This window comes from Musca autumnalis, unplaced genomic scaffold (genome assembly GCF_047663935.1).
Source record: "Musca autumnalis isolate F117 unplaced genomic scaffold, ASM4766393v1 scaffold_4, whole genome shotgun sequence".
In the NCBI taxonomy this organism is placed as follows: Eukaryota; Metazoa; Arthropoda; class Insecta; order Diptera; family Muscidae; genus Musca; species Musca autumnalis.
This window is the reverse complement of record NW_027411977.1, coordinates 2,924,378-2,948,491: the sequence shown is the minus strand read 5'-3', so window position 1 is coordinate 2,948,491 and position 24,114 is coordinate 2,924,378. Positions and strand designations below refer to the sequence as shown.

General features: G+C 35.9%; 1 protein-coding gene across 19 annotated transcripts in view; it reads left to right on the top strand.

Annotated features, from left to right (window-relative positions):
* Nucleotides 1-24,114, top strand: part of LOC141404013 (phosphatase and actin regulator 1) — a 553,592-nt gene that overhangs the window by 245,186 nt on the left and 284,292 nt on the right. The gene's annotated exons all lie outside the window — the stretch shown is intronic.

Genomic DNA, 24,114 nt, shown 5'->3' with positions numbered 1-24,114 from the left:
CGGCGATAACAACTAGGTCCCTTTTTTCAAGTTCGTTACTTCATTCGTTTATGTTCAATTGAGATATCTCAATTTTTGTTTTAATCCTTCTTTCGTTTACATGTCTTTATGAATAGAAGGTTGTTCATTTTTCGGAATAACGCCAACTAGTTTGCTCTAAAACGACACAACTCTTTACAAAATATTATATGTAATTAGTTTTAGCTTTCAGTATCTTTCAATGACAGTGAATTTTTCTGTCACTATCATTTTGACCAAGTTACTGCAAATTAACGAATTTCCCATAATTTTGTACGAGATGCAATTCTCACTAAAATCACCACATAATATCTCACAATCATGCCACTAAATATGAGTATCAAGCCAAACCACATCGCAGGGGTGTACAACGAGATGGCGATGATGGCATTGTGTCATTAGTATTCCTCAAAACGAATTAAATTCAATTGAAAATAACGGTTGTCGTGTCAGTTATAATTTCAGCAACGTTTTGTCAGAGAAATTCAAAATAATACTAAACATAATGCAGACATAATCGCCGATTGACGAACGTACAACACGACAGACACAACGTCTTTCATGTCCAGCATCATAAAATGCATTATGGCAAATTTTATTGCCTCGCTTCTTTGTATCTCAAACAAAAAAAGCACATTTACTTAATCCAACCGCCTGTACTGCGCAGAATAATTTCTATTTTTGACGTAAAAAAATTCACTCAATTGTATTTGAGTAAAATATCAAAGGAGAAAAAAGTATTAAATCACACAAAATATTGGTACATGTCATTCAACAAGCTGATGATTCAAGGTTAGTTATTCTTCATTATATCAAATAAATTTTACATTTCGATTCGTCTGTATTTGGCTTTGGTTTTCGTTGTGCCAAATAAATATGACAAATTTAAACAGCTAACAATTAAATATATTTTCGATAATTAATGCATTTATATACCCTCAACATTGCGTCTAAAGGGAGAAAATGCATATATATGTGAGGAGTCTTCCTTGTCCCGTATGGGATGCTTGTGGAACAATTTTAATTATATGGAGTATATCGGTCATCTATTCTGATACCTCCTCTACAAAAAATTTTTTTTGGGGAAATCTAACATTTCTGTAATAATGGGTCGAAGACTTAAAAAAAACCAACGTCCGCCAACTAAAATGGTTAGCAGTGTAATTTTCGAATGGTGTACGCGCCCAGCTAACACTTATGTATTTAGGTTTTTTTGTTTGGCGTATGAACCAACAAAAATATTGATTTGGTTTAAACCTCAAAAGTAATGGGGAGGAACCTAAATGAATGGATCGACATATTCCATTTTGGAGGTGGGTCTTATTTTGGGAGTCATTCCTCTCGATAGATATCGCGCGCACCTGTCATTTCAGTTGGTCGCCATAAAATTTAGAGCTTTGGGACCATTATGTCAGGAAACATGTACTTGCCTACAAAAACATAATATCGCTGTAAACAGGGCCAATAGGAGTACCTTCCGTAAATATTTCAAAAGGATCCTCGAACAAACCCTTAACCGCACAAAAATGTTGAACATTTGTGTGGGTGGTACCCCAAGGAAGAGTACCGATAGGACCCACTTTTGAACTTAAACTATGTTCGGACAACATATTTCGAGATCCAAAGTTTGGACCAAATCGGTTGCTCCGTTTATGAAATATCGCGCGTACCATTTTAGCCAATATTTTCCAATTTTTGTGGGAGAGGTACCGGAGTGGACCTGTAAGCACCACCTTTGAATTTCATTTAATATTGGAAGAAATATGATGAAATATGCAAATATTCAAAGTGTGGACCAACGCAATATTCGTTTCGAGAGTTGTCACTAAACTTGTTTTTTTAAACTTTTGGGTAATTTTCCCACGTCCGTACAACATTTTATATCGATTTGAGATGTATCGATGGACTTGGAAAAATGGTAGCTGGGTGGTTTCTTTGTAAACTCTGCACATAGTAATACGAGTATTTATTCAAAAGCTACATAAAGTTGTAGGATGGACTATGTCGTTCCACTACTTCTGGTACCACCTCATGATCCTTAAAAAAATACTCTTCAATGCAGTACAAGGAAGGCATCGTTTTCGATAGTTTTGAAATTTTGACCGCAAATAGCTTTTAGAGTTCCGATAACAACTGTACATTTTTAGTGGAAAAAAATAATTCCCAAAATAAGCGTCCAAAAGGTCAGGAAATCTCCTACTTCCCCAAACCAAAAACTTTATTTTATTTAAAGAATTTTTACGTACCAGTCTTGTAAACTTTCACAACTAACGACGACCTAACTAACATCAATCCTTCTGTTAATAAAAGAAGACAACTTGGGTGGGTGTATTGGAAGATATTTCCTTTGTAATGTACCTGAGATCAATCTACACCCAGCAAAAATTAGGATCCGTTGGTCATTATGAAACCCATTACAAAGTAATGTATCAAGGTAACAGTACTTACTAAGTAATGAGTACTGTGCACAGAGCGTGTGTGTCCGACTACAAATCCTAGGATTGTGTGTTCAACGCTCACCGCCTGCACGCTAGTTTTTTGTTATGAGTATATAAAACAGTTGGTGGTGGTGCGCATGTAAGCATTTAAACAACCTTTTATGTTCGTACGCGTAGCACAGTGTGTCGTGTATTCGGCTACAAATCAGAAGTTCGCATGATCAAATTCAGCAGAGAGCAAAGTAAGATAAAATAAAAATATGAAGTGTGTTGAAATTGAAAAAAACAAATTCCACCTCAATTGTTCTATTTTTAGAATGTTTTAGCTTATTTTTTCAGCCTCTGTGGAATGGTACTAGTTATTCAGTGCGACATGCCCTTGTTAAAATAATGGGTTAATAAGGGGGTTTGAAAGTAGTTACCAATACCAAGAAGTACTATAAAAACCCATTATTTGGAAATGATTTTTTCGCTGGGCACATTAGTTGACACATTTTAAACTTGTTTAGATCGACTCGCGATGATCGATCGAAATCGCTGGTCTAACGGCGCAAATGTAAAAATGGACGTATAAAATTTTGAAATTTGTTCAGTATATCGATTACAGACACCTCGCTGACAAAAGTTTTAATTTTATTATTTTTTCTTTCAGTTATCCCGTTGCAAATTCAACATTTTTTGTTGCAACAGATTTTAAAGAAAAATGTTGGTAAATTACACAGTTCGTAATTTAAAAAAAAAAATTGTGAAATTTAAAATACTTTTATAATTTTAAATTATTGATATTTTATTGGATTTTAACAATATAGAAAACGTTGAATTTGGGAAATACTATCCCCAATTAGGCATTTGGGAATCCGCGTAAATATGCAAATGGTTTGTGTCTTTGTTAGGAAAGTTTAAAATTTTGGGACCAAACCAAAAAAGTAGACTTTTGTAATCATAATCACAAGGGCTACCCGCTATTAAAATTTCAACACAAGCCTTGAAGTGGTCCAAACCCGGATTAAAGTACAAAAGTGTTGACTTTTGAAAGGAAAGGGCTGATATATTCTATCTTCGAACTTGTGAGAAATATTAAAATGTTTATACTTTAGAAAAAAATTTAAACTTTTGTGGGAAAGATTACAGAGGAAGTGGACCGATATAGACTATTTTGGAACTTGATGTAAGTTTCGAAGAGATATTACGATGTACAAAGTGTTCACCGAATTGGTTACCCCTTCGAGAGTTATTGTTCACATTAATCAGCTGGACAGAGCTAAATCGACTCCAAATTGTCTGAAACCGATTTCGTCCAAACATACCACATAGGTTTCAATCAGGAAATTTTTGGCCAAAACCCTATTTTTGAGGTTTCGAAATTTTATTTTTTTTTTGTACAGAATAATAAAAAACACATCAAGTCATCTGAAAATAATTAGTTTTTGTAAATAACGTTAGTATTCGTTGATTGGCGCAGTACCAAAGATGACACTTTTTTATGTAAACATAAAACAGACTTTGTGCTGTAAAATATACAATTTTTGTTGTATTGCGTCGCTGCATAAACATACAGAAGTGAGACCAAAGTTATTATGAATCGGGAAGCTGTTAATGAGTACACATGTACAAACAGAACGATAAAATTTGAAAAATTAGCGTATTAAAATCAATGTTTTTATATATATTAAAAATTATTTTTTACAAATACTTTTTAAATATTCTTAAACTTTTAAAAAAATGTCCAAGTTTGTCCACCTCCAAATTGATTTCGGAAGATAGCTGGGGGACTGAACTAATAAATTGAGAAAGAAATTCTTGCTCAAATTTACCACAGTTAAAATAAAGTAGATTTTTCTATTTTAAGATGGGAGAATTTTTTGTAAATACCTGTTGTGATTGTACGTAGTATCCAATTGAAATAGAACGTTACTACCCGTATCTATCAACCGATTTTCCTTAAAATTCATATTTCAGAGTGTAGAAAACAAGTATGTATAATTTTTTTTGAAAATAGGTAAATTTTTTGTCATAGCCTTCAAATAAAAGTACCGTCCGATTTTAGATATTTTTTGGATTTTAGCGACACTTTATGACCACTTCGGCTGAAATTTGGTATTTTGACCTCTTGGAAGATATGAAGCCTTCGTACCAAAAATTATTAACATAGGTCAATATTTTGGATTAGACAACGGGACCACCCTGTTCAACAAATGTTGGCAGTTTTTGGTCATTTTGGTCTATAAAACGTAAGAATTGCTGTTTGTACACATTTATTATAAATAATAATTAATTTCAATACAAAATGGACGTTGAAATAGTTTTGGACATAAAATTTGGATTTGGGACCATTGTGCATACTTGGGACTAAACACCACTATTTCGATGAAGCAAAATTTGTATTGTATCTTTAGCCATAAGAATGAGGGCTAACGCTTAAGCGTAAAGTGCCCTAACATAAATATGTCGATTTCACCATTTGCAGCTACTCATGGATACCCTGCAAAACTAATTCCTATAAAGAGACTACATTTTTATTCACATTTTTCTACACATTCCTTTCAGGCAATGAGTGACGTTTTCATAATTCAAACATTTTTTGTTTTTTTTTTTATTTTTTTCATTTTCATGGTCATTTTTGTTAGATTTAATGTCACTTGGCTTACTGTCACTTGTGAGAGATGACTCATGTGATTTGTTGTATTGGCTGTGGCACGAGTTTATAAATGTGAGCAGTAGTGTGTCCGTCTCTTGGCTGGGTATACGCTCAAATAAACACCAACAACAATGGGTTATGGCATCAGTTTGACTGTTTGACTGATGAGTCGCTGTTTGCTGTATTGGTGTGGCTGTCATTCTGTTTGCAATGCATTTTAAAATACCGGTAATAAGCTTTTACTTCGATTTTAATTACAAATTCCAACCATTACTATTGGGTAGTTTCAACAATTATATGATTTTAGTTATACACACACACATATACATACATATATGAGAGATTATTTATTTGCCTGCTACTATCTACCTGTAATTGTCGATTTATAATTGGATGTTGTTTGTAATGTCCAGTGATTTATAGTTAATTTGATATTTTGACGTGCCGAGAGAACACGACTAAAACTAAGGAATTTAAAATGTATATTATTTATTCCCTGTAGTGGTAGGTATTCTTTTTGATTTTTGTTTGTTTGTTTTTATTGAGTTTATTTAAATTTGTACAGTTCTTCATCAGCGACCTGAAGATTTCTTTGGGCATAAGAATTATAAAATGTATATATTTAAATTACTTCTTCCAAAGAATTTATTTTGATCTTAAATGAAAAATGCTATAAAGATAAACTCCTATTCAGAAATAACATTAAAGTATATGCTACAAAACTAATACAGATGAACATATCATATCCTCTATTAGCTAGCTACAGTGTAATTCATAATTTATTATTGCTTTGACATTTCTGTTTACAATCTTTGTGCATAGTGAGTTTGTCACATAATTATATGGAATAGCCTCCAAGGGATCTCATCTTCATACATTCATTGCCTTCTATAATTAGATATCACGTACTTAGATTGATGATTGTATAATCATTTAATAGGTTTCCTGGAATGGCAATGTTACTCTCAAAGGTACACTGCATGAATAAATAAATAAACAAAGATTGTTCCGTACAACGCATTTGTTGTTGTCTGGGTTATGGACACAGTAATTATGGACACTAAGGTACAATAATAAATATTTAATTGTAGACTTTATGCGAATCAAAGTGTTTACCCCGCACACACACACAAAGTTAATAATAACTCATAATATTTATTAGGAAGTGTAATTTCAAATGCAGAAGCAGTATTCATCTAATGCCCTAATCATCTATCCTGAAAGTTAAGTGGTTTTAGTGGATAATGTCATACTTTCAGGCCATAATTAATGATTTTGATTTGATTGGTTTGAAATCGTAAACAAATGTTCGATTCAAATGAACCGAATAACCCATTACAAAGTAATAGAAAGAACATAGCTTCTGCGTTATCTGTAGTTGAAAAGCAATTGCTCATAGTTTCAAATTGCATCAGCAATCGTATTTATCAAATAATGAGTAACGTTGACACAAAGCGCAAATGTACGGCTACAATCTGAGAGTTAGGATTTCGAGACTCAGTGGCGGCAAATAAAAAATATTGCAAGAAATATGAGAAAAGTTATTGATTTAGTCTGATGAATGTATTTAAACAACCCTTACTACAAGGCAGAAGGTAACATGTTCAACCCCAACAAGGGACAAACACAAAATGTAGATTCGCCTCAATGTAGAACAAAATATGCCTCATTCAAAAGTCGGGAAATTTTTAAAAACCATTTCCAGTAAAATAATTTATTGTTTGTGTTTTAATATGAGTATAAAAATATATGGACACAGTAGTGTTTTTTTATATTTGAATTCCTTCAAACACAACGTTAGACTTTACGAAAAATATTAAATATTCCTTCTATTACAAATACACTACAACCGATACAATATTTTGATAATTTCATCATAAATTCCACTTCGATCAAATTATAAAGTATACCTATTTTTAGAGCACTTTGCCTAATTAAAGTACTTCGAACTATGCCAAAAGTTCATTAAAAATTTTATTCCAAAAATACAAATTAAAAATTTGATTGAAAATGAAAAAAATGGTTCAAGCATTAAATGCACATGTTACCAATTTACCGATTATGGCGTTACACAGAAAAGACATAGAAAAACAAACATTGCCGCTATTTCCCTTTACAGAGAGACTGACTTTCGTATCGTCAGTTGCTTTACAAATGACTGAAAATCTGCGAAGTATTATGTTTCATAACGCCGTAGTACTTAACAACTCCGAAGCTACGTGTTTCAAATAGTCAAAAATACGCATTTTTAACGCAGGTAAAAAGCAAACATGTATCATTATTATTTCTGATTTTATTTTGTTGAATTTTCGAGGAACACTGCATGAGTGTGCAACTGAAATATTTTGACGAAGTTTTAAAAAACACAAAGCAACTGACGATACTGAAGTCAGCCATAGACATGTCCAAATCTGGCTTATCATGCCGGTTGGCTGACTGGCTGGCAAATAAAATCAATTTAAAGATACATTTTGACATAGGTTCATAAACAATTTGGCTACAGGCATAACGTGGCAGACGAGCACTTACCCATCCCACCCTCTCAACAAGCAATAAAACACCGGGAAATGTTCATTCAAAGTGATTTGTTTAAATATAGACCTCCTAAAACAGGAGATGTTTATGTGTATTGGCATATGCGAGTGCTTGAGTGGATGTGTGTGCGTGCGAATGATGGAATGATGGAATGTTGTCCGTGGTCGCAGTGGTGTTTTACAAGCCATACATCATCTCTGTCTGCCTTTGTGCCTACTACCGATAACAGAAATAATTTATAATTTTTTAATAAAGGTTCAAACCAATACGACTTAGTAACTTGAACTCATCACCACCGGCAACAGCTTTGTCTCTAGCATCATTATATTATCATCAGCCGTATCATCATCAGCATTAAGTAACTCCCCACTTATTAGTCCTCATCATTGTTATTATCATCACCGTTGCTCTTCAATTCCAATAAGTGTATAACAATAGACATTATCCTGCACGTTTTGTTTCAGCAGCAAGGTCAATGTTTGTTTAAACAGTGGGCCCAACTGAGATTTTTATATACTTTAAAAATATGTTCTTCTTTAATGATTCACTTTTTATGGAATAACAGCACCGATAGCTTCTGGACCATAATTAGTTTTCTTATCCATTTAGTTAAATTATTTTTGCTGTAAATATTTGCCCTTGTCTTCCATTCCTTTGATACTCATACAATAATTAGGCCCAAGAAAAACTGTTGTACCTTTTTAATAATCATTAACACAAAAACATCGGTAACATCGTCTATCCACATTTAATGTGGACCTGTTGTCTGACTGTTTGCAAAGTATCATGATTAATTGTGTTTAAATATATTTTGTGTGTTTTACCGAAAATACTTGGCCACAAGTAATAATTCATTCGGAAAGCCAAAGTACATACACACGCGTACGGTGATATGTCGTCATAGGCATGTTGTGACCGACCATTCATATCACTCACTTCGGTACGACACTATGCTGTCCACGTACATTTCATAATTAATTAATTTTATGCCACATTACAAAGGGTATTAAATAAACGTTGAATGCTTTTGTTTCTTTTTCAGATACTCTATTAACACGGACTGCTTAAGACCCTGTCATGGGACATTTTTCAAGAGGGAACTGGTTCTGGGTTTGTCCCGTCAAATTGAACAATGACTTTTAGATGATGTTGTGCCAGAAAATGTGACTTTTCTTAACTATATTTAAACAGACTGTCTGTTACACTAAGACAATTAGAATTCGTTGAAAATATCACATTCAGTTTTTGTTTTCAATCAAACTATATTTTTCTACAATAACTGGAGTTTGGAACGAACCTGATTTCGAATAGTTTTAGAGAAACAGACCAATAAAAGAGATTTCGAGGAAGAACAGAAAATAATTTGCTGAATACATATGTATACATTAAGGCTATAGGAATCTTCAATTTATTTCTGGAAACCAAAAACATAATCGAAGCTCTATATGAGGTAGCTTATTTTGTAAAAGATCTGGACACCTTAATTTTAAATTTCTTCGCAAATCCAATAACTTTGTTTAACATCTTTCCCTGTTACCAATATTCCTGATAACTATTAATATATGTATAGAAACGTGTAATTTTTTCTTTAATTTCAATTACATGCGAACAACGAATGGGATGGATGGTGGTAACATCATTTACATGAAATAAATATCTTTTTTTTAGTTTTTTTATGAATGTTTGAAATTAATTGCAATATCGAGACTAGTTTGGATGGGAAGCAGTCAGAAAATATTTGTGTTCATAAAGTGTAAAGAGATAATAACATAAACAAATAAAGAAAAATCAGTCGGCTTTGCCAACAGTTAAATAACCTCAAAAATTGGCATGATCCAAGACTGTCTTAAAGCGCGAAAGTGGTGAACTTTTCCAGAGGAGATATCTGAAGGAATGTACCGAGATAGATTAGGTTATGGGATGCGCAGCTGCCGTTAATTGTTGACAGACGTGAAGTGTAAAATTAGATAAAAAAACAAGTAAAAAAGTATTAGTCGTTTTTGCTGACCGAGTATACCTTCAGCTTATGTGAATTGAAACTTTCATCTACGGATAGTTCGAATGTATATAGGGTCTTTTGTGGCTCTCTTTGGACAAATGAACTTGCCGACAAAAATGTGGATTAGGATTGAAGATCAAAAGTGTTGCGGTGAAAGTAGTTGAAGGAGTGGACCGACATAGTCCATTATGGAAGTGGATCTTATTTTTGGGAGTCATATCTTTTCGATAGATATCGCGCCCACTAGTCATTTCTGTATCGTATAACTTTTGGACCAGTATGCCAGGAAGCATGGACTTGTCCACGGAAACCATAACATCGCTGTGAACACAACCACAACGAACAGCATCGGTATACATTTCCAAAGGATCTTCGAACAGACCCTAAACTGCACTTAGACCTAAATGTTGAACTTTTGTGGGGAAGGTTCCCTAAGGACCGATATGGGTCATTTTGGAGGTTAAACTAAATTTGGACAAAATATTAGGATATCCAATCGTGCATATCATTTTAGTGGCATTTTTTAAATATTGGGGGGAGGTACAGGAAGTTGTTGACCGGTATTGCCCATCTTTGAACTGAAGCTAAGTTTGGACAAAATATGGCGAAGGCAAAATTTTAGACTAAATCAGTTGATCAGTTCGTGAGTTACCGTGCTCTCCAGCCACTACATATGGTGCCATAGGGCTGTTTTCTTAAGAAGTATGGAGTTGCCCCTGAAAAAACTTTTACCGTCGTAATTGAGGCAGAGAATGCAAGTTGCATCAACAAACATCAAAGTGATTCGAGAGCAGGTCTTAAAGAGGACTTATCCGAAATTTTGTGTGGGAGGTCCCCAAAGGAGTGGACAAATATAACTGTGTAATTTACTATTATCGTTACAGCTCGCCATGTTCGTTTGGTACGGAAAGGCTCGGAGAGGTATAAATTATACAGGAATGTCAGATATGTATATTCAATGTGTTCCAAATTTACATTATTGGGCTGTCGAAGTTTATATTCCACGAATAAGACGCTCACAGAATATGCTATGCCACACTTGGTATACGATGGATAGAGTTCTTCTGCTCTACCCACACCTAGCACACTATCTGCATAAGTATCTCACTTCTTTCATTATTTTTACAGAAGAATGTTCCTGTACTATAGCCACCAGTTTTGTGTTTTACTTAGCGCTCCGATTTGCTCGATTTTACTCGCGAGTGTAAGTACGAGTTTTACAAGAAGTTTACTCTCTTTTGTTTTATGTAGCAGTGCTCCCGAGTATTCCTTGTTGAAAAATAAGAGTGTGAGTCAAAATTTTCGAAATAGTTACTTCATTTACTTTACTCTAAGTGTGAAATCGAGTAGGAAAATAAATTTATTTTTTGTTGATTTGTGAGTACTCTGCAAGAGTATAATCTGCACGATTTCGTGGGTATACCACTCACACTCGAAAACGAGAAAAGCATATGCGCTCTAATTCATATGTCGTAGAACAATACATTACACTCGATTTCTTTTTTCTACTCGCAGGAGTATTCCCGTTCGAATTCGAGTAGAGAGTGAAACATGGTGCTCTGCTTTTACTTTCTTGTAGGTTGTCGGATTTCATTTCTCTCCTCTCTCCATTTTCTATTATGTTTTCTAGTATTTCGTGACGCTACTGTCTGCAGGATCGCCCCATAAGTCTTGTTCTTCTCCTAAGTAGCCATACGTCACTCCTGATCGTACCATGGATTTGTAGGTTTTACTTTTTATACCCTCAGTCATATGAAGTCTATATTTGCTGGGTATCCGCTTACATTACATACATTGTTATTTGAAGGAGAAGTATATACTATACATCTTGAAAATAAATCTAATGCTAGAAACCAAAGATTTTTTATCAGTCGGTTTTTCGGAGACGATACGAAAGGCAATTCGATTTTTGTCAGTTTGACTTCAATCCTCCAAGAACCCAATAATCTTTCCCCTGTATTAATTCGTAGTTTGACTTCTTGGCTATATTCTTCTTTTTAGATTTGTAGCCTTTGAGTTAAAATAAAGAAAGCACAAGAAGAGTGCATCCATCCTATTATTACTTCCCTAGAAAACCATTGTATATTATCAATAATACATGCAGTTTGCTAATTGTTTTTAACTCAGTGTGGAATACTAATGTTTTTCTTGTTTATTCTGGATTTTCAATTTACTTCTCTTTATAAACAAAACAAAATCAAATAAACGATGTGGTAATACTTTTAACGCCATCGATATGAATGAATTCGGCTTCAGATTTCATGTGAAAAACAGGTTTCATGTTTTGGTATTAAATTTCAAAAGAATTAAAAGGCATCAGCTAAACTTGGCTTCGAAGCGAGCACGTTTTATGCTGTGACGTAAATGTGAGTATAACATTTCAGTTGTTGATGGTTGTCCGGTGAAAAAGAAAAAAAAAACAACAATATGTATCATATTGACCATAAAAATAAATAACAATTAAAGATGATATTATTTATTAAAAATAAAGTAAAATTCTTTAAATATGTTGCCTGATGATGTGTTTTTATTTATTTTTAAGTATCATCCACGTCTGAGTTAAACGGTCCATGTTATGTCTTTGCCATAAACAACAAAAAGCTAATTAGCAAACAGGAAAATGGAATGGGAGACTTTTCTGTTCTTTGTTTCTCATTAAGTTTTTCCCATAAAAAAAGAACATTAAGACAATATTTTGTGTTAAATCAATTATTAGCTACACGGAATTGTTAAAAACAAAATAGATTAAAATTCTTACAACAATAACAAAGAGAAATCCACAGAAAATTAATATATTACTCGTATACAAACGAAATACTAACAATTTAAAGAAATTATTTTTCGGCCAAGAATTGTGACTCATCTTGAGAATATGTGAAGATAGTCTATTATCAACGTTACACTCGAAACGAAAAGCATGTAGAAATTTGTTATACGGGCATATCTCTTGACGAAGACATGTCTCAAAGCTAGATATTTGACATCTTTAACATGGGAGTAGACACCTGGGGATAATTTTACAATACCCAATTTTCTTTATTTTTATACTATCAATGATTTTTTCTAAATCGATACAACAATTGATATTTCAAGGTGTGTAATTTTTTCATTTCAAATAATTTTGTTATATCAGCAGTGGAATACTGTAACTCATTTTTTTAAATTACCGGCAAAAATCGGTAAACTTAAAACGCAAAATTATGAATGCAAAGGATTAATAAAAGTTGACAACACTATTGCTATCGGTAGCGGCAACTTTATTTTGCTTGTTAACGTACTGGAAATTTTCGTTAATTAACGAAATTATAAGCATTTCAATTTTACCGATGTTTATCGGTAACTCGAAAAAGTGAGTTACAGAAGTGTAAAACCATGAACTAATGCAGCATCCGGCAAAAAGGGGCACACGAGCCCTTGATGAGAATAACAACAGAACAACCACCACTCAGTCTTCGTTCAGAAGTCAATGAAGAAGATTCTGTTCTCGCTTGTTTCAATGATTTTAAATTTTAGCAATGCATTAACGCACAAGCTGTTTGTGGAGAGAGCGAGAGAGAGTCGTATGCGTGAGGCCGCAAACAATGCGTTTGTATTGGTGCCGATATCTGGACTAATGAATATATAGCCCAATAACATTGCGACATGTACTACGAATGGATAACTTAATACCTTAGAGCTACTTTCGTCTTGTTCTAATTACGTTGAAAGATACGCTACTTGCGAAAAATGATGGAACGTAATAAAATAAACAAAGAGAGTGCGAATGAGGCTTGCTCGCGGCCTCTACAGTTACGAACAGAGCAATAGAGTAATTGAAACAAGCGACAACAGAACCTTCTTCATTGACTTCTGAACGAAGACTGAGTGGTGGTTGTTCTGTTGTTATTCTCATGAAGGGCACCTGTGGCCCTGTTTGCCGGATGCTGGTATAGACCAAGAAATCCTCTCAGTAAAATTCTCTCAATCAATGAGAATTGAGTCAGTTTACGAGGTACTCAATTTTTAAAATGGCAATAACTATACATTTTTGAACTATTTATGATGGTAAAAGACAATGGGGGTTATCATGAACGGCAATTCCCCGTAAATTTTTTCACTTTCTCCCATAAGTTGCAACGGCGGAAAAACAAAACTCACGGGGAAATTTCATTCATGATAAACCCCAATATGTGGGTAATCTTGGCCGGATCTACATCCTCATATAACAAAAGAAAAAACTTGCAATTTAACACAAAACAAAACGCAATTGAGTGAACACACAGTATATTGAGTGTAAGGGCGACCCCTACAAAAAGCAAACACATTAACATTTCTCTGTCTACACATTCTTTAGTCTATGGTAAACATTTTTGTAGTAATTTTAATTTTACACAAATCCTCATAAGTTCTTTTAGTTTTTTAACTATTTCCCGTTAACAAAAAATGTGTTTTTGTGGTTGATTATTTGGTCAAATTCAATTTATAATTGTTATGAGTTGTTTTAGCTAATTGTTTTCTGAGATTTTTGCAAATAAAACAAACTTTTATTGCATTATACCCTTTGTCTTACAATTTAAATCAAATAATAATTAACACACATCACTATACAAATGCCAATGCAATCCTAAAACTTATTTTCGAAAAGAGTTTGATTGCTTTTACCACTTCAACACAAAAAAACTCGAGTTTAATTTGATAACTGAATATGTGGGATGCATAATTAGGCAAATGAAAACATGTGTGTTGTTGGTAATCATATTTGGCCTTTGTCCAATTTTAAGATGTTAAGTCAACAAAATTGGAAAGGAATTTCAATCAAAATGACAATAGGAAAAATGTATTGTGTTGTGTCAGAATGGATTCACTTAAAAATAGAATTCGGCCTTTTTAACACCTCTTTGTTTATTTACTTATTTCTTAAAGCAATAAAGTGATTTTTGATTGGCAAAGAAAAATGTTCATATTTCTTGACTTAGGGATCTGCAACCATCCATCCAACACATTTATGTATATCGTTTGTTGTTGTCCCAATGGCTTTGTCTGTTTTTCTTTCATTTCCCTAGCATACTTCTGTTTCTATTCTATGTTGTCCAATACATTGTCGTCGGTAAAATATATCAGTGTCCTTTTTTGTGATAACAACATTGTGAACACTTTATTCAGTATCAACTTTTTCGTATATATTGTCCCGTTGGAGATATTGTTGTCATATCCTGAATGTCATATTTTCCTGTGTGGCCTCTGTGAATATTTGACGAGAGTTGGTCTCAAATACCCATATAGCACATAGATATAAACATACATAGGACTACATTCTATGTGGACATGGACATACTTACTTACTTACTTAGCTGGCCCATTACAGAACATTTGTTCTATAGGCCGAACTAAGAAGAGATCTCCATTCCTCTCTATTTGTTGCTTTGCACACTGGAATACCGCGCCTTGTCATCTCATCATCCACTTGTTTGCGCCATCTATTCCTTGGCCTGCCAATTCTGCGTGCACCGCCATGTGGCATGTATTCATACGCCTTTTTAGCGGGTTCATCATCGCTCATTCTTTTGATATGGCCTAGCCAACGCAATCGCTGCATCTCGATACGTTTAACAATATTCATGTCGTTGTATAGCAGATACAGCTCGTGGTTCATGCGACGTCGATATTCACCGTCAACGCAGATTGGTCCATAGATCTTTCGAAGAATTTTTCTCTCAAACACACCAAGCACTGCCATGTCTGCTTGCGCAAGTACCCAGGCTTCGGAGCCATACATCAGCACGGGTAGTATCAGTGTTTTGTAGAGCGTTATTTTTGTTTGACGAGATGTGGCTTTGTTTTTAAACTGCTTACTTAATCCAAAGTAGCATCTGTTGGCCAATACAATTCTTCTTTTTATTTCACAACTGATGTCGTTTGTTGTGTTGACGGAGGTGCCGAGGTAGACGAAGTCTTTTACTACCTCAATATTATAGGAACCAACTTCCACAGTCGGTCCGAGCTCAATGGACGCATTGCGCGTCGACACCATCAACTTGGTCTTCTCACCGTTTACCGCCAGACCCACTTTAGCAGATTCTCCTTCGACTTTTATAAAGGTATCAGTTACTTCTTTTACTGATCGACCCATGATGTCTATATCATCAGCATAAGCAAGTAACATGTGACTATTGGTGTAGATTGTGCCACTTCTTTTGACGTTTGCCTCTCGTATAACCTTTTCTAGCAGGATGTTGAAGAGGTCACACGAAAGGCTGTCTCCTTGTCTGAAACCTCTTTTGGTACCAAACTCTTCGGAGAGGTTCTTTCCTATTTTAACTGAGGACCTCGTGTCAGTTAAAGTCATTTTACAAAGCCGGATGAGCTTTGCGGGAATACCAAATTCAGACATGGCTTGGAATACCTTTGAGCGCAGCGGACTGTCGAAGGCTGCTTTATAATCGACAAAAAGGTGGTAGGTGTCGATCTGCATCTCTTGGGTCTTCTCCAGGATTTGCCGCAGGGTAAATATCTGGTCAATGGTGGACTTGCCAGGTCTAAAGCCGCATTGGTATGGTCCAATAATCTCGTTGACCATTGGCTTTAGTCGTTCGCACAATATCCCTGACACGATCTTGTAGGCAATAGGGAGTAGACTTATGCCCCTATAGTTAGAGCATACAGTCTTATCTCCCTTCTTGTGGACGGGGCACAGGATACTCAGGTTCCAATCGTCGGGTACTCGTTCTTCCTGCCAGATGGTGCTAACTAGCTGATGAATACACCTTATCAGCGTGTCGCCTCCGGTTTTGAACAGCTCGGCTGGTAAGCCATCGGCCCCTGCTGCCTTATTATTCTTCAGCCGATTTATTGCTGTCTTTACCTCATCTTGGCTGGGCGGTATACATTCAATACCATCTTCTGGGATTGGGACTGTGGTATCTTCGTCGTCTTCGCTGCTATTGGATACCAACAGATTTGAAAAATGTTCTTTCCATATCCTGAGTACACTATCTGTATCAGTTACCAAATTACCTTGCTGGTCTCTACAGGAGGATGTGCCTGTACCAAAGCCATCAGTTTGATGCTTGACTCTTTGGTAGAATTTTCGGACTTCATTCTGGCTCCTGTACATCTCGATTTTTTCACACTCCCGCTTTTCCATCTCTCTCTTTTTCCTGCGGAAAAGACGTTTCTCCTCTCTCCTTTTCTCCCTGTATCTCTCTCGTGCGCTACGCGTTGCTACGGATTGTAAAGTAGCCTTATATGCCGCATTTTTCTCTTCGGTGGCAGCACGACACTCCTCATCATACCATGGATTCCTTGGTGGAGGTCTCTGGTATCCAAGTATGGATTTTGCGGCTGTTTGCATGGAGTGGGCAATGCTTTGCCATTGCGCTGATATGTTATCGGGATGAGGAGGGCTTTGATTAAGCAATTGGGCTAGTTGAGTGGAATATGCTGTGGCTATCTGTTGTGATTGCAGCTTACCGATGTCTAACTTTCGTGTTGTGTCTGTTCGTACTTTGTTTGCTACGTTTAAGCGGGTGCGTACCTTTGCTGCAACAAGGTAGTGGTCCGAATCAATGTTTGCGCCTCGGAACGATCGTACATCCAACACGCTCGATGAATGTCTTCCATCTATCACAACATGATCAATTTGGTTTCTTGTTTTCTGATCTGGAGACAGCCAGGTGCCCTTATGAATATCGAGATGATTAAATCTGGTACTGCTAACTACCATGTTTTTTGCAGCTGCAAAGTCTATCAGTCTCATACCATTGTCAGATGTTTCACTGTGGAGACTGAATTTCCCGACTGTTGGGCCAAAGATATTCTCCTTTCCAATTTTGGCATTAAAATCGCCTAGAATGATTTTAATGTCATGGGCAGGGCAACTGTCATATGTTTCTTCTAAGCGCTCGTAAAATATATCTTTGGTCTGTTCATCCTTTTCTTCAGTGGGAGCATGAGCGCAAATAAAGCTGATGTTGAAGAATTTAGCTTTTATTCGAATTGCAGCAAGTCTTTCATTCACTGGAGTGAAGCTGGATACAAGATGTTTTAGTCTCCGACTAACTACGAATCCACAACCAAACTCATGCTTTACGTCATGGCAGCTATAATACAGTGCGTCACCTTTAGGTGTTGTTGTGACGCCTTTCCCAATCCATCGTATTTCCTGTATGGCAGTAATATCGGTCTTGTACTTTTCAAGTACGTCTGCCAATGCGAAGACTGCACCTTCTCTATAAAGAGTGCGAACATTCCAGGTGCAGATTCGCAGATCATGGTCCTTAAAACGTTTGCGGGGTTCGTCAACTTTAGAGGGGTTTGTTTTTCTTTTCTTTCGTTTTTTCATAGTAGGCTGTTTTTTCTAGGGGAGGGTTACTAACCCGACGCCCAAACCCAAGTTTTTAACGTTCTTATGGGTGAACGCGCGGCACATGTTAGCTCACTACCTTTAACGGGTGTTAAAGGCAGTTCCCCAGGTGACACCACGGGGAGGTCAGTGTCCACTTGGGATGAAAGAGGGACCAAGATAAATCCTGGGCTTTGCCATGTTAAAACCGGTCAGGACCGTTCCTTGGTATCTTCCATCCCCTACGTCACATGGACATGGACATATGGCTGGGTAATTGCTTTTCCCCTGAGACCAGTCTCAGTTCTAAGAAGAGCAACGAAGGATATTTAGTATAGTCAATGTCCTTTGTGAAATATTTTGTTGATTTTTTTGCTTAGTTGTTTCTTTTTTTATATGTTTTCTTCTGTTGGCAGAATGAGTTGGCATACAAAGTATATATTATGTCTGTATGTACACATAACAGCTGTTTTACTCAGTTTACTTTTGCCACATTGTTATGTTGCAATGGTTTGTTCATCAACATTTGTGGATTTTGTGGAAACTGACATAATGAAGCCATTGTGGCTAAAGTTTTAATTTGCGAGAGACAATATGTTGAATAAAATAAAATAGAAGATTTTGTAGATTTGTTTGTATGTTTAAGTTTTATAATAGACAATGTATAGTGAATTTATATGAGAGTTTTCGAAATATATTTCATTAAGGCGATATCACATTTCCTTTCCATGGACCAGGGAATTTTGTTCTTTAAATTGAAATTTGGAGAGGATTGCATAAATATATTATTGTGTCAGAAATGTCCATAAACAATTATTTCTTACCAATATCCGAGAAGGGGTTCCCATTTGGAGCTTTTGATGTTTTCTCTATATACAAACCAGAACGTCCCGTTTTATGTCCTTTAAAGCGCTACCGACTACACGAAATTGCTTTTTACGTTTTTTAAAGTCCGACCGATTACGCCTATGCCATCTGCATAAGCGAGGTCTGCAGGTTGTTGACAAAATCATATGTCAAGCTTCTCCTGATCTAAATGAACTCTTCGAAGAGGCTTATTGTCATATTTCAGAACCGTACTAGCTGAATGCTGTCTAAAACAGCCTTATTTATGGTTCGTAAAGATTGAACTGCTTCTATTGGGCTTTCTAAACATCTGGTGGATGTTGCATTTTATGCATTATCGTTAGCCGTTTTACAGTACGCATTATAAAATTGTATATGTAATGTGGTGCAGAACATGTTCTTTTTTTGGACGGGACATACAATATTAACAATATTTTTGAAAACTATTTTCAAAGAAAAGTACAAACAATTTTGTTCTATGCCCTGATTTTTACCTCTATCAGGACAACGCCGTTCAAAACTAGTATAATATATGGCAAGCCTGACTAATTAGGGACTTTCCAAATACCATTACATTGTTTGTACGTACTCTGGAAAAATAACTTTAAAAACTAGCCAAATTGCCTACAGAGGGACATTAATTACAATCATGCCAAAATTACGTTAGGAACATCATTTTTTTTCTATCGGAATCAATGACAAAACTACTGCAAACGATAGGGAACCAATTAATCCACCATTTTGTTTACAAAAGAGGCATAAAAAGCGAAAAATTTGGAAATTATTAATCGATTGTGGTGCATGATTTTCAATGCTCAATTTAAAAGTGCCCATTTTTTTTGTTTTCCGGTAAAATTTTAGTATAACGGTACTGTAAACAGAGTACTTTTGTATGTCATCTTAAAGACAACTTTTCAGCCAACAAAAGTGTTTTTTTTTTAATTGTTAAAAAAATCCCAACTCGTTTCCAAGTTATCAGGTTGCATCATTTTCAGTGACAGTCACTGTATAGTAATAAAAGTCCTTCTATCATCCGGTAGGAGCTCCTTTTACAAGATGAAACTTAGCGTGTCACCTAGACCCTCAAAAAGTTCATTCATCTTTTGTTGTCCTTGATTCCCTGCGGAGTCATATAACGATATCAGCATCGACAGAGCCTCTCCATGTTTTAGCTGGTGCATCAACACGCCTGCATCTTCCCTGAGGATTCCAACGAAGCACTTGTCGAGCAATGTTTTCAACTGGTCTTCGGATCGTGTGGTCGATTTAGACGAACATTGATGGCCTCTTCAGCTTCACCCTTTATATGTGTAGAAGAGCCAACCGAAATAATCTTAGTTTTTATACCCTCCACCATATGGAGGGTATAATTAAATTTGTCATTCCGTTTGTAACACATCGAAATATTCGTCGGAGACCCTATAAAGTATATATATTATTGATCAGCATAAAATTCTATGTCGATTTGACCATGTCCGTCTGTCCGTCCGTCAGTCCGTCCGTCTGTCTGTTGAAATCAAGATACAGCTCGCAATTTTAAATATAGAAAGTAAAAATTTGGTACAGAAGTTTTTATTACTTGCAGGATGGTTGGTATTGAAAATGGGATATATCGGTACACGTTTTGATATAGCCCCCATAGAACGGTACCTCCCGATTTTCGGTATTTTTAAGGTTTTAGCTTCATTATCCTACCAAAATGGCTGAAATTTGGTACGTAGTCTTCTTTAGGGGTATAAAACTTTCCCCCAGAATTTTTTCGGTGTCGGTCCACACCTTCATATAGCCCTAATAGAACGGTACCTCCCGATTTTCGGTATTTTTATTGTTTTAGCTTCATTATCCTACAAAAATGGCTGAAAATTGGTACGTATTCTTTCTTAGGGGTATAAAACTTTCCCCCAGAATTTTGTCGGTATCGGCTCACACCTTCATATAGGCCCCATAGAACGGTACCTCCCGATTTTCGGTATTTTTAAGGTTTTAGCTCCATTATCTCACCAAAATGGCTGAAATTTGGTACGTAGTCTTCTTTAGGGGTATAAAACTTTCCCCCAGAATTTTTTCGGTATCGGTCCACATCTTCATATAGCCCCCATAGAACGGTACCTCCCGATTTTCGGTATTTTTAAGGTTTTAGCTCCATTATCCTACAAAAATGGCTGAAAATCGGTACGTATTCTTCCTTAGGGGTATAAAACTATCCCCCAGAATTTTGTCGGTATCGGTCCACACCTTCATATAGCCCCCATAGAACGGTACCTCCCGATTTTCAGTATTTTTAAGGTTTTAGCTTCATTATCCTACCAAAATGGCTGAAATTTGGTACGTAGTCTTCTTTAGGGGTATAAAACTTTCCCCCCAGAATTTTTTCGGTATCGGTCCACACCTTCATATAGCCCCCATAGAACCGTACCTCCCGATTTTCGGTATTTTTAAGGTTTTAGCTCCATTATCCTACAAAAATGGCTGAAAATCGGTACGTATTCTTCCTTAGGGGTATAAAACTATCCCCCAGAATTTTGTTGGTATCGGTCCACACCTTCATATAGCCCCCATAGAACGGTACCTCCCGATTTTCCGTATTTTTAAGGTTTTAGCTTCATTATCCTACCAAAATGGCTGAAGTTTGGTACGTAGTCTTCTTTAGGGGTATAAAACTTTCCCCCAGAATTTTTTCGGTATCGGTCCACACCCTCATATAGACCCCATAGAACGGTACCTTCCGATTTTCGGTATTTTTATGGTTTTAGCTTCATTATCCTACCAAAATGGGTGAAATTTGGTGCGTAGTCTTCTTTAGGGGTATAAAACTTTCCCCCAGAATTTTGTCGGTATCGGTCCACACCTTCTTATAGCCCCCATAGAACGGTACCTCCCGATTTTCGGTATTTTGAAGGTTTTAGCTTCATTATCCTACCAAAATGGCTGAGATTTGGTACGTAGTCTTCTTTAGGGTTATAAAACTTTCCCCCAGAATTTCGTCGGTATCGGTCCACACCTTTTTCCGATATTCAATATCGAACGGTACCCCCCGACTTTCGTTATTTTGAAGGTTTTACATTCATTATCACACCGAAATGGCTGAAATTTGGTTCTTAGTCTACGTTGGTGGTATTAAACTTACCCCCAGAACTTTGTCGGTATCGGTCCATGCCTTCATATAGCGCCCATAGAACGGTACCTCCCGATTTTCGGTATTTTGAACGTTGTGGCCTCAATATTCCACCGAAACGGCTGAAATTTGGTATTTAGACTTCGTTGGGGGTACTCAAACTTCCCCTTTAAATTTGTCGGTATAGGTCCACGCCTTAATATAGCCCCCATGGAAAGGTACCTCCCGATGTTTCGTATTTTGAAGGTTGCGTCTTCAATATTCCACCAAAATGGCTGAAATTTGGTATTTAGTCTTCAATGTGATATAAAACTGTTTGCCAGAAATATGTCTGTACAGGTCCACGCTTTCATATTGCCCCATTTCTGACTAAAATTCGTTGGTATAGGTCCACGTTTCGATATAGCCCCCATAGAACGGTACCTCCCGATTTTCGTAATACTGAAGATTGTGACGTCAGTATCCAACCGAAATGGCTGAAATTTGTTATTTCGTCTTCCAACAGTTATAAAATATTCCAGAAGAGTATTATCAGTATAGGTCCACGTCTTCCTATATCCCCATAGAAGCGTACTTCTTGATTTTCGGTATTTTTTAAGTTTTAGCCACATTCTCTTACTCTTATAGGAAATTTGGTATTTAGTCTTCTTTGAGCCTAAAAACTTTTCGTCAGAAATTTGACGTTTTGAAATAGCCCCCATAGAATGGTGCCTCACATTGTTTTACCGAAATTGCTGAAATTTAGTATTAAGTCTTCTTCATACACGAAAGGAAACTAACTATTCCATTTTACTTCAATACAACTTGTGGTGGAGGGTATAACAAGTTCGGCCCGGCCGAACTTAACGGCGTTCTTACTTGTTTGAAATATTGATTTCTAGTTCGACCGACCGAGACTCATCTTAATGGAGCTGATGTTTTCAGCCTCAATATTCTTTAGTCGGCTTACAGCTGCATATACCACATTCTGAGTGGGCTCTCTAGTTTAATGCCAGGTTTAAGTAGACATCGGATTTTGTATATTTTTCAATAATTCAAATGGAAAAATTATTATATTCTTGAAAATATTCTGCCCCATTTCAGTGCACCTCCGGATTTTCGGTATTTTCAACATTTAGTCTAATTATCCTACCGAAATAGGTTAAATTTGGTGTTAAGTGTTCATCTGACGTAGAATGGTTGGTACAGGTCCAGTTTTTATATAGCCTCCTAAGAACGGTGCCTCCCGATTTTGGGTATTTTCAAGACTTTTAACCAAAACGGTAGATTTATGTCTTATTATCCCACCGAAATAACTAACATTTGGTATTTTATCTTCGTTTGCGGGTATAAAGTATTTCTGCATAGAATTTCCGGTACAGGTTAAGGGTTTTTATATAGCCTCCAGATAACGGTACCTCCCGATTTTAGGTATTTTCAAGGTTTTATATTTAGTATCCCTTAGAGGTATACTATATTTCGGCAGAGAATTGTTTGCATAGTTACACGTTTGGAACGATACCTTAAGATTTTTGTGAATTGTGTGCGGCCCGGTCAGTTTATCGCCGTGTTTAATTATTGTTAACAAAGTTATTTTTCATTGAACATGTTCCCAGCAAAAATACTCATTACAAAACCCCCTACTAACCCATTATTTTTACAAGGGTATGTCGCAGAAAATGTGTAGTTATTTTTAGGCTACTTAAATAAGTAATTAGATAAGAAGTCACGACATTTAGTAACTACTTATTTATCTTCTTATTTAAGTGGCCAAAAATGACTACATATTTCGCGCCACATGCCCTTGTTAAAATAATGCGTTAGTAGGGGGTTTTGTAATGAGTATTTCTGTTGGGTTGTTATCTTATACTCCCATACATGAAAACCTCAGTAATTCATAAAAATTACTTTTAAATGCTAGTTGGAATTATCAAGACTTTACTGTATAAAAAAGTGGTCTTGATCGAGTTATACAAAGCATTGAAGTCAATGTTCATGACATTAATGCAGTCGCACTTACTAAATTAAGGAATTTTATCTGTACTTATAGTGTTTTAAAAATCGAACAGGATCGCAGTATTTAACTTCCAAAACCCCTTGATAGAGGCCACAATTACTATTGAATTGAATACCAATACGTCGAAAAATCTCTAAAGTTTCGCATTTTCTTAAACCCCGGTTTTTGAGAGGTCACACGCCTCTTCCATTTTTCGGTATAAAAAATAA